Source organism: Salvia hispanica, chromosome 2 (genome assembly GCF_023119035.1).
Source record: "Salvia hispanica cultivar TCC Black 2014 chromosome 2, UniMelb_Shisp_WGS_1.0, whole genome shotgun sequence".
NCBI lineage: Eukaryota > Viridiplantae > Streptophyta > Magnoliopsida > Lamiales > Lamiaceae > Salvia > Salvia hispanica.
Window position 1 is genome coordinate 20525943 of NC_062966.1, and position 12953 is coordinate 20538895.

Genomic DNA, 12953 nt, shown 5'->3' on the forward strand with positions numbered 1-12953 from the left:
TAAATCGCGAAACTGGAAATGATCCAAATGATTTGGGTTAAGGCGTGGTAGTAAAGGGGCAAACCCAAAAAAATTTGGTCCCCCCTTTTCTTAGCTTTTATGTTGGATGAAGAAACGTCAATAAAAGTAAATTGATGGCCCGGGGGGGTTAAATTGGGGAGAAAACCGGCCCAAAACGAAATTGACTAATTATGCTAAAAACCCCACTTGGGGTTGGGATTTTTCCCCAAGGTTTTGGGAAAACCCTTTTTGGGGGCAAATGGGTGCTTAAAAAAAAATTTAAGGCCCCATGGAACGTTTGGGTAAGTATAAAGCCCGACTAGTTGTAAAGGGTTTTAAACAAAAGGAAGGACATGAATTCTTCGATACCTATTCATCCGAACCAGGATTACATCTATCCAGTGCTTTCGCGTTCTTTTCATTCCAAACTTGAGATTCATCAAAGAATGTTAAAATTGCGTTCTAAATGGTGAACTAGAGGATGAAATCTATACGGAACAACCCCAAGGGTTTTAGTGCCCGGGCAAAGAAAAAGGTATGCCCGGGGGTTTAAATCCCCCTATTGGGTTAAAACAAGCGCCGTTAAACCTTTTTCCGAAGTTTGATAATGTGATGTTATCAAAGGGTTTTTAAAAACAACGAGTGTGACAAATGTGTCTATATTAAGAGCACTAATAATGGGTACGTTATAGTGCTCTCTACGTTGATGACATGTTAATCAGGGGGACCACTAAATGATTAACGAGACAAAAGCCTTTAAAAGAAATTTACATGAAAACAGGGTCTAACCGATGTAATTCTTGGGAAAGAAAATTCTAAGAACATCCAAAGGAATCATCTTCCCAAACTCTTTTGTTTAGGGAAAATATTGAAGAAATTCAATGCCATGATGGCTCCAGGAAAACTCCAATTGAACAATGTTCACTTGAGCAAAAACAAGGGCGAACCCGTTGCACAAGAAGAATATGCACCGGAAATTTGGGTATTATTTCTTAACCAAATTTCACTCGGCCGGGCAACCTGCCGTGAAACAAGTTGGGGTCACACCTATAATCCCGAAAAAGCATTGGGGACCCCGGGAAGAGTTTTGAGATATTTAAAAAATACTCAAAATCATGGGCTACACTTTTTGAATCCCCCGGGACTTGAAGGGGAAGCCTTTTATGCGAATTGGATATCCCAATAAGGACTCACTTTCCAAGTGGATACGTCTTTACTTTTGGGGGGGGTGTTTGTTCATGGAAATCCAAAAACAAAACGTTTTAACCCGTTCAACTATGGAACGGGAAATTTATAGCTTTAGATAAAGCCGGGGGAAAAAGGAAATGGCTTAAGAACTTCCTTGAGGATATTCCGGGGTTTGGGGCAAGCCGGGCCACCAAAGGGTTCAACAGGGTAGCCAAGCCACTATCGGGAGGGCGAACAATTTCATAACGGGAAACCCCCATATTCGGAAGGACATTGTGAGACATTTGATCACAACAGGGCGATTACAAGACTATGTGAAGTCAAAAGATAATCGCGGATTTAAAACCCAAAAGGGGTTTAAAGTGATCAAATGAATAAGTTTCTAGAGGGAAGGGTTTTAAATCCACAAACTAAAGAATTGTCATAAAAGGGGAACCCAACCATGATGACTAAGTCCCCAAAAACTTGGTTAAGGGGAAAAATAAATATGAGAGTTCGGGGGAGAAACCTTTTATCCCACATCTATTCCCCTGAGAAAAATAGAGTGTTTGGGAAAAACTGTTGGGGATAAGTCTATGACTTTTTAAATTTCTTAAGGGTCTCAAAGGGGGATTTGGGTTCTCAAAGGAAAGGAGGGGAAAATACTCGAGTAGGAATCACCCCCGTAAGGGGAAGTGTGGCCCAAATTAAAATTTTGAATTAAAATGGTGTCCAAGGCCTGGGGGCACAAAAAAGTGGGAAGGATGAGGTTTTAGGTGTTTAAGTGTTAACACCCTTGTCTCGGGGAAATGTTTGGGGGCTAGTTCAAAGCATCGCGCTACTAAGGGCCCCCGTGTATCCGATGGCGTTGGGCCTTTGGGAAAGGGTTAAAAAAAAAGCTCCATCCCTTATGCTTATATACCAGGGTTGAAATTTTTGTGCTGCATTTTTCATTTGGCTATTTCCCACTAAAGTGGGGGATTGTTGGGAAACTTTCCCGGTCAAAAGAACTTTGACCAATTTTTAATTTTCAATTGGGTATTTAATTTTGTGAAATTAAATAATATAGTGTCGATCTACGTTCGGAGTAGAGACCGTGGTTTTTTATTTTCTCAAATGGGTTCGGGGAGTAATAATGGATTAAAGTTATGCAAAATTGCAAACTTAATGAGCTATGAGAGAAGCTTAGGGGAAAAATTAAGAGAGTTAATTATCCCCATTGGAAATTACAAAACCCTTTTTAAACTAGTATTTAAAAAAGGATTATTAAGAAAATTATATGACAAAAAATTTCAGCCAAAGCCCACACGGGCCGCTGTGCCGCGCAGCCTCCGAGCCTCGAGCCCGAGCCCGGCCCCCTCGCCTGCTCGTCCGTGCCCGTGTCCTTTCCCTTTTCCTTGGGCTTGGACTTGGAAACTGGGTCTTGGCAATTGGTCTTTTGGGCCTTCTTTTGGGCGGTCGGGGGCCCTGCTTGGGGCCCAGTTGGGGGTTGGAAGTCTAGTGACCAAAACGGGATGCCCCCCTCGCCAAAATGACACGGAAGCCCCGGGCCGACACGATAGTCCACGGGCGAACCCAAAACTTCTGACTGGGCCCCTAAACTCAGGGTTAACGGCTCCCTAACGCCCGAACTGCGCGAGCCCACGGCCGGGGGGGGTCAAAATTAAATGGCCATTATGGCCGTTTACCCCCCCGAGTTTCCAAACCATAAATAGGCTAGCCATTCCATCTTTTCCCTTTAAAAAACTAAAAAAGCATTATAAACTGCTCTCTCTCTCTCTTGCATTGTTCTTCCGGCCCCAACTCGCCCTCTCCTCCTCCAAACCCGGAAATTTCGTAGGGGGCCTTTCCCCCCCCCGACGCAACCCCTTTTTTCTTTGGGGGCCCAAACACCAATCCGAAAAAGGGGACTAAGGGGGTATCTCTCTTGGGGGAAAGAACCCCCGACTCGGCTATTTCCCCGTTCTACGGGTTTTTAGTTTTGATTTCCATTTGTTTTTTCGTTTCGGTTCTTTTTGTATTCCCTTTTTGGATTGTATTAAATCCCTTATCTCTTTTAACTCCCTAAAACCAACAATTTAGCCCAAAAACCCCTACCGTTCGAATTCTTGAAAACCGTTGGTCACACTTTTCATCGGTTCCTCAAAAGATGAAACAAGCTTCCGGTTGAGGAAAAAGACGGGGTAACAACACATTATTTGAAGGCGCCCAAGATGGACTTACAGGTTCGTATTTTTTAATGGCATAAAAACCCATCCCAAAACCAACCGCTTCCCTAAAGTTTTGGGAAAGCCCCGCCTTGTGAAATCTCTTGTTATATTCCAAATTTGAAAGGTAACTCAACAAACTTAACCCCCAAATTTAAGAAAATTTCCCTTTGGACCTACCTATTCTATGAGAAGTTTGTATGCATATATCAACTACAAAAATATACATAAATGTTTATTTATGCATTCAAGCATCGACCATAATAGTATCGATAAGGTTGCATAAACACTCATCAAATTTAATAGTACTACTTGTTGTAAAGAGTGAATGCCGTTCGGGGGAGGTTTGAACTTGCAGTTCTAAGTTGATGATATAAAATTTTATCTGCACACATGACTAGCATTACATGGGATAGCTATATCAAACATCTAGAACGTGTGAACTACCTTAAAGCCACAAGTAAAGTAGATAGGACATCAACCATCGAGAGTACTAGGAGTCCATTATAGGAAGATTTAACGAACATGTAAAATGAAATAGAGTTTACATGAAACTAAGAGTTAGAACTCAAAGAGTTTAAACACATAAATATTAACCTCAACATCTTTTACAAAGTGCCATCCGATTAATTGCGTGGATTTATCCCACTACCTGTATTTGGAGGAAAATCAAAAAATTAGCTACAAAGAACCAAAAGAAGCATGTTTGTTGTAACTAACATTGCATTTCATCATTTTAGACAACCTTGGCTCTGCCCTTGAAGCCAAAAAAAAGATAACCTAAAGATTCTTTTGCAAGATTGACAAAACCAATCAATATAGCAATAACTAAAAAAAGGGGGAGAACATACAGTTTCGAATCAAGACCTTGATTATCCTCTGGGCTATACCCGGGGTTTGGTGCCCTGCCCGTGGAAGACTTGACAAAACAAATAAATCGCAAGGACTATTGCGAATGCGATTAATCAATTCACATGTTAAACAGAGATAATTGCATGCTAGAACGCAAATAATTCATGCTCTAGAAAGTAAATCCTAAACATGATTTCTACGTTAGAAATTAAACCATTTGATTCCCCAAAGAATCGCCGATTGCTCGCCCCTTCCCATGTGATGATCTTCAATACTAATGCGGATCTTCTTTTTGGTTCCCGGTTTTCCGATATCGGGGTGGGTTTTTATCAAAAACTGGGCCCCAAATAAAAAAAAGAGAAGAAACCTTTTGGGAAAAAAAGGAGGGAATTAAAATTTCCCCAAATTTGGGAGAGTTTGAAATTTTTGAAAAATTTGAAAAAAATTGCGGATTCTTTTTTCTCCTTTATTCCCCTTTTATATTTTTCCCTTATGGGCCCAGTGGATCTATGGAAGGTTTTGGATATGGGCCCCCCAATTAAAGCTTTTTTTTTAATTTAAAATTTAACCCAAACCAATTTAATACAAGCTTATATTGGAATATTTTTACCGGCCCCTAAGTAATATTGAACTCTCCCCAAACCAAAACCGAAATTACAAAGTCCGGGGTTTCCGTTATTTATTATTTATTTCCCGCGCTTAAGATATAAATGTCCATTAATTAATTAATGCATACTATGGATTTAATTAATTAATATCTTATTGATTCCAAGAGTGGGACTTAGTAAGAAACATTTATTTATTATTCATAGAGTAATAAAACTCCAATTGGCCAATTTTTTAGAATAATAAAACTTTGTTCGAGCTCACTCTTGAAGGACATTATCAAAGCGAGACTCACTCTACGGCGCTACGATTCAATATAATAGCAATCCTAGCATGCTAGATATTAATCACCACTACCCAATATGCCGGGCTTATTGGATTGCGAAAAATCCCGCACCATTTGATAAGCCAAAGTAGTGCATAATCACAATACCGTATGTTCAATGTTAACATATGTAGATTAAGAAATAGTATTTTATCAAGACCTAGTCTTTGAGTAGATAAGCCTAAAGACACGTCTTGTCAGTTAGATCCGTTCAGTGCTATACCACACCAATGTGTCATCTTATTTCGGTAAGGCTTAGAAATACGCGGACGTGACATTGCAACCTTTCACGATAGGTAAACCAAAGCCTATCTAGGTTGTGAAATTCTTCTTTTCTTTTGCAAAGCATTGCATAGATCTGACCGTGTTACCTTAAAGTGGACGCCGCCCCCAACCGGTCTACTAAGCAAAAAAGACTTAGACTTTGTTTACTTATGCATTTAAATGTTTGTAAAACATCTTATAAATGCACAAGCAAACACAATGTAATAATAATAGTGATTCTATTCGTGCGAGACTGCTCGAATAATACTAAATCGGGTTAAAAGTGGATTATAGAGTTTTACGTATACAAGCAAGATTCTATTCGAGCGAAACTTGCTCGAAACATGTTTTTCAGTATACCAAACCTAACATACTCATCCGAGCATATGTCCACGAATTTAATAGTTCTGTATCCTTCATTCCTCTCTCTTAGCATATTAACCTGATAACAACATGATTCAAGGTAAAAGGCCTTTTCAAAACACTAATAACTCCGATAATATATCATGATTCGATCCAACGATCACGAAAAATATCGTTTCAACTTTGTGATTATCTCCCTCATGCATAAAGGACACTCCCCATCATAAAGCATCTTAACCTTCCGATTCTCGAATGATCCCTCCCCACTTTCTCTCAGCATATTAACCTGATAACAACATGATTCGAGGTAAAAGGCCTTTTCAAAACACTAATAAATCCGATAATATATCATGATTCGATCCAACGATCACGAAAAATATCGTTTCAACTTTGTGATTATCTCCTCATGCATAAAGGACACTCCCCATCATAAAGCATCTTAACCTTCCGATTCTCGAATGATCCCTCCCCACTTTCTTTATTCAGAGGCTTACTATCTACAGTTTGTCACACCTCAACCCTTATGACTTATACACTTACTATAAATAAATTCAAAATTTAAAATAAATAATCCACGTGTCAACTACATAAAATCCACATACTCCCTCCGTCCCAGAAAGATTGTCCCAGTTTATTTTTTGCACTCATTTTGCAAAAATAATAATAAATAGTTAAAGTAGAGAGAAAGTAAAATAAAAGAGAGAATAATGTAGAGAATAGTCTTACCTACATTATTCTTTCTTTTATTTTACTCTCTTTCAACTTTACCTATTTATTATTATTTTTATAAAACGAGTGTAAAAAATGAACTGAGACAATCTTTCTGGGACGGAGGGAGTATTATATAATTTCAAAAACCACTATTCATCGAGTACATATTTCAAAACATTCTAAACCGTAGTGGGACCCTCTCACCACTCTATATACTATACATTTATCTATATGCAAAAATGATGAGGAAGAGAAGTTGCCAAAATGCGTCAGCCACCGACCCTTATAATAACTGTAACTCACATCAACCCACGCATCATTGATATCTTATTCCTTTCCTGAAAAATATTAGTGGTTTATATGAGCCACAACTCAGTGTATATAAACCTTAACTTTAATTTCACACAAAAATATCAAACTCATTCTTTCACCAAAATATATCACCGGAAATAATAAATATCACAAACAATTTAATATTCATATGCATATGCCTCTCCATTCTTTTTATTATTTTGTGACAGATCAGGCCTGGTATCTGCCCGAGATTTCCGTTGTATACGACCCGTAGGTCCATTATATTTATTTGACCTTTCCACGAATGCCCCTCTTTGATTTGACCTTTCCACGAAGGTCCCTCTTTGCATATTTTCTTCGACCCCTAGGTCCATTATCATTGTATATGACCCGTAGGTCTATTGCCATTGTATATGATCCGTAAGTCCATTGTCATTGTATATCAGATACAGAGCAAGACCGTCACATATCCTTTTTAATCCCATGATTCAAATAATTCCAATACCATACATCAAACATATTCATTGCACTAATTACATATCCATATATTCCATCAATAACTCCAATACTGTCGATAAACATATTCATTGCACAAATCACATATCTACATTATTTACAACATCAATATCAAAAAACACATACCATTTTAGGCTCACATCATATAATTCAAATATTCACTCCAATTTAACACATAACAATCAATCACATAAAATATGTAAAATTTAAAATGTGATTTATACACACCTGATTAAGATAGGTACTTTAATCGAATCTCCAACTCCTCCTGATTTGCAATTTCGATCGTATATAAATGCTACGTATGAGTAATTCCTCCTCTCAAATTTATTTTATCTATTTCTACTAAATCGCTAAACTCTCGTAGCTAGTTTCCCTTTTCTATCTCCTAACTTTTTTTTTCACCTTCTCATACAACATATCTCCCATTTCTCTCATGTAATATGTCGGTTTTACAGACTCCTCTCCTGACCAAATCTAATCTCCTTTCTAATATATATGGCCGATATTTTTACTTAAAAAAAATCATGTTTACTATTTAGAGAATTAATTTATAGTTAAATTATATATGCACACGTGTAGTTCATGTGTTCTTTGAGGTTAATAAGTTGCCGCAATTGCATATTTATATTTCTTTCCATGTACTGATGTACACATATTGGTATAATTAGTTTAATACATTATACTATACGTATATATCATTCCACTATTATTACTTAAATTGCTTACTCAATTATACAATGTATGATTTATATATTCTATTATTCTTATAATTAATAACTAGATGAATATGTCTACCATATCAATAACAATAAAATATTTTAATATACAAATTAATTTTGGATCAGGGATGTTACACATACTCCCATGCACACCTTATACCTTTTTAATATTTATGTAACATATATAAATATCATATATATAATATTTATTATACAACTAATAACATAAATATACAAAGATAAATAAAAATATGTCAATATGCAAAATGATGCATGTTTCAAGTTAGGGATGTCACACAGCTGATCCATTTGCCGCTCGAATTGACAATCTCACTCTTGGAAATGAAAAAAAAAATTCAAATTCAAACACTGTCGAACTCTACTCTCCAAATTTACACTCTAAACTTGGTCATCGGAAAAGAAAAACCATACTATCACATTATAAACTTTGAAGATTTTACCAAAAAAAATAACATCAACAAAAAATTAAAGCCGCAACGCAGAATATTAAATCGAAAACATGTATGATATGTTCATACCTAGGGGTGAGAAAAAAAACCGAAAACCGAATATCCGAACCGAACCAAACCGAAATTTTGAAATTCGGTTCGGTTTTTTCGGTTTTGAAATTTGAAAAATTTCTGTTTTTCGGTTCGGTTCGATTCGGTTCGGTTAAAAAAAACCGAAAAACTGAAAAACTGAATTATATATATATGCTACTATTATTTAATTATACTCGAAATTAAAACCCTAAAGATTTTTGGTTTAGAATATTCGGTTTTTCGGTTTTAGATTTTACGGTTTTTCAGTCTTTTATATAACTAGTATTTATATAACTAGTATCACACCCGTGCTATGCACGGTCCATTTATTTTCTTCAAAAATATGAAATATTTATTTGAAATAGAAAACAATATTATTATATAGGTCTAAAATTGTAAATATATTATAAACGTGTACAACAATACATTTGATAAAAGTAGTAAATTTTATTAGTGTATAAATATTACTTATTCTTAATAAATCTATTTAATAAAAAATAATTATTTAATTTACTGATTCTAAATTCTGGTTGTGTCATTTTATTTTATTTTTGTCTAAAATAATATTTATTTTCATATGCAAAATGTCTATTTTTCATTATTGTCACAAAATTTAAGAGTCTTCCACATATTATTGCTTAAGATAGATTCCAATGGCATTAAAGATCAAAACAAAAATTATAATATAATTGAACAATAGTTCTAACATCACCAAAACAAAAAATCCTAAAGAATGTATAATTACCACTTCTCCTAATGAGATTTAAGATATTGTTTATCAAAAGCTATAATTTAAGATTGCACTGGTGAGACACTTCCTAGTCGAACTTCATTTCATTGCATTATAGTGACCCTTTACACTAAAAACTCAAACCTTGAAACCTAAATTCTAAACCCTTAACTTTAAAATATATTTACCATGACCAACAAATGAGCCAAAGATTAATAAAATTCTCCCTCCGTCCCAGTTCAATTTTACTTTGTTGATCACTTATTCTATTTTGGGGGATTTTAGATCTATATTCGATATCTTACATTGGGTCGGCCTACTTGATAATTCTTACTGATAGTAGAGGTTTTTTTTTTACCTGAATCTTGGCTGCAAATCTGTTTATATGCTCATATCAAAAAAGTGTTTTACAATATGGCTATGTGAACGGTAAACAAAAAAAAAATCTTGCTTGCATTCATCCAAGCATCTATTCACCCAATGGTATTATTTATTGGAGCCAGAAGTAGTGTTTTGTTGAAGGTGGACTTGTATTCTATCTAATCGAATAATTATGTTTCACAGGTGCTAGGAATGTAATAGAAGGAATGAAATACATATATGAAGGCTCAAATAAGTTATTATTAGATGTTTTATTATTTTTGAACTATACATAATTTAACATTAGTATTTTTTTTATTAATAATATTAAACCAAACAAATAATTAAATTAAATAATCATCTTTACTACTCCCTTCGTTCCCTATTAAGAGTCACACTTTTTCATTTCGGTCCGTTCCCAAATAAGAGTCACACTTCATTTTTACCATAAATGGTAAGTAGGTCTCACATTCCACTAACTCAATTCACTCACATTTTATTATAAAACCAATATAAAAAAATGGGTCCCACATTCCACTAACTTTTTCAACCAACTTTTCTTTACATTTCTTAAAACCCGTGCCCGGTCAAAGTGTGACTTCTAATAAGGGACGGAGGGAGTAATTTTTAAGTGAATCACAACTAATTTATATATAATAGAAATTGTCAAACATGAATAATAGTGTATTGTTTAAAAAATAAAAAACTAAAACAAATTTGAATTTCTTAATTATAGTGTTCTGTTAAAACTAATTTGTTTTATTTTTAACATTAAATGTAACTAAGGAAACTCAGAGTACAAATCTCTATTCTGAAATCTCTAATTACAAAACTACAGGCAATCCTCTCATTGTTATATTGATCAAGATTAATACGGACCATTCAAAAAGTGTACGAAATCTCTATTAAAATTAATGATTGAGAATTGTTGGTTGATTAGCAATTTAGCATCGATTATGATCAAATAATACATGTCCCTAATATCTAGACCTAAAAATTGTTTCCAATATTGCATATTATTTTTTAAAAATAAAATATCCCTATAATATAGCCTTAAAAGATGCCTCTACCATTACATATATTTCCATGATGGAATCTATTCATATAATCAGCCACTAATTATACAATTATACACGTTTATAATTCTAACTCATTTGTGCAATGTGGACATTTGATAACTTTATTAGCCGATATATCCTAGCAAAAAAAGCTTCCATTCTCATCTTCTTCGTCAAATATTTACGTGGCTTTTTTTTTGGGACAACAAACATCTTCACACCCAAACTTTACTCGTCGGCCAGCTCAATTAGTTACTTCTCTCCCTTTCTCTATTCAACAAACAAAGAAGCAATAGTGTAAATGAAATTTGCAACATTAGAAAAAAAAAACATACTACTCATTTGAGATTAGTGCTATAGTTCAACATAATAAACATAGATAAAAAATAGCAAAAAAATGAAATATGATACCTTTTGCAGAATGGTTGGAGCTAATTCAATCTCAACAATGAGTTGACGTATTGTTGAAGTTGCCCCTAGCAAGAATGAATTTCCATCAATTATTCAAGCTTCTTTGCTTGGTAGAACTCAATTATTTTGTAGAACAAAGTCGAATCAAATTTCTTATTTCCATTTCAGTAAATCATCCTTATACAAGTCAAATGTATAGAAAACGGGTAGCTTTTTGTATAGTTAGTGAATTTAATCCAATATTATTTGTTATAAATTTAATTAATAACAAATGAGTTACAAATTGTTTGACCTTTCACGTTATAATCTGCTAGTAATAAAAAAGGATTTGAATCAATTGATTTTGTATTGTTGCTGCCGGTTTGTGTATAATTGCACCATAATGATGAAAACTTATTTTCTCCAATTAAAATGAGGAGAAAAATGCTTTTATTAGTGTGTAATCCATATACTATTCCAAGCCTTTTATAGGCACAAAATTAAAAGGCACAAAATGAGAATATAGAAAGACGTGAAATTACAACATCATAAATAATAAAATTAAGATAATGGAGGTTATTAGAAGTGAAAAGCCAAAGGCTCCCATGATCACCTCCCATTACTCACGCATTATATTTCAAATTTTCAATTTGGGATTCCTTTTTCATTTCATGAAAAGCGTATTAATGGAGTATTTTAGTTTTAAACGTTTGTGTAAATGAGTTATAACTATTTGACCCTTTTAAATAATAAATATATTTTTAATAGATAAATAAACTTTTTTAACTAAAATGTCATTATTTTAAATTTTTTGTAAGATATATAGATAGGTTTGTGTTAAAATGACAACCCCTCTTAAAATGACACCGTGACACCACTTATACATGCAATATTATAACGCTACACAACAATATTACAACCGCTATACAGCAATCTATAGATTGTTGTATAGTGTGTCGAATATTGCTAGACAAGAAATATTGCTAGTTAAAAGACCAGCAAATTGCTGACCGTCTTTTTCCAGATTTTTTTTTTGCCACGTGGCAGCTTATTATTCGTCCACGTGTACAGATGATTGGCTAGGAATGGTGGTATGGTGTTATTTTAAGAGGTGATGACACCCTAACATGCCCCTATATAGATATAGATAACAAAACAATAAATAAATGTATTTTACTAATGGTTGTAATATCCCCATTTTTTATTCATTATAAATAATGAATAACATTTATAGGGATTGAGTGAAATTAAAACACTAAATAAACGTATTACTCATTAGGGAATATGTAGCGTCCTTGACTCTCTAATATGCATGGAATTGAAGTTTAATTATATATAACTAGGTAAGATGCACAATATTAATTATAAAATCAGGTTTAATTCAATTATATTTTTAATTCCAAATGGCAGTACTGTAAATATCTCTAAAACTCCCCTTTTACATATGTACAGATTTCAGTTTTTCGGTTTAATTCGGTTTTTTAGGTTTGGTTTTCGATTTTTTTATTTTCGGTTTTTCGGTTTGGGTTCAGTTATAGTTTTAGCCTAAATTCGGTTTTTCGGGTTTGGTTCGGTTTGGGCGAAAAACCGAACCGAAACCCGAATGCACACCCCTATTCATACCCGATTTATAGCGAGGAATAGGGGATGGCTTGAGCAAAGGGATTGAAGCAGAGACATTGTGTGATGTTGGAAAATGACGAGGGACGGAGAAGAGGCGGGTGTTTGAACGTCTTCCAACAAAGATTACTCCTCATAACGCCATCAACAATTATTCTTGCTTTTGTATAGAGAAATGCGGTTTCAATTTCCATATTTGTGCGCTTGTGAGTTTTCTATTGCTACC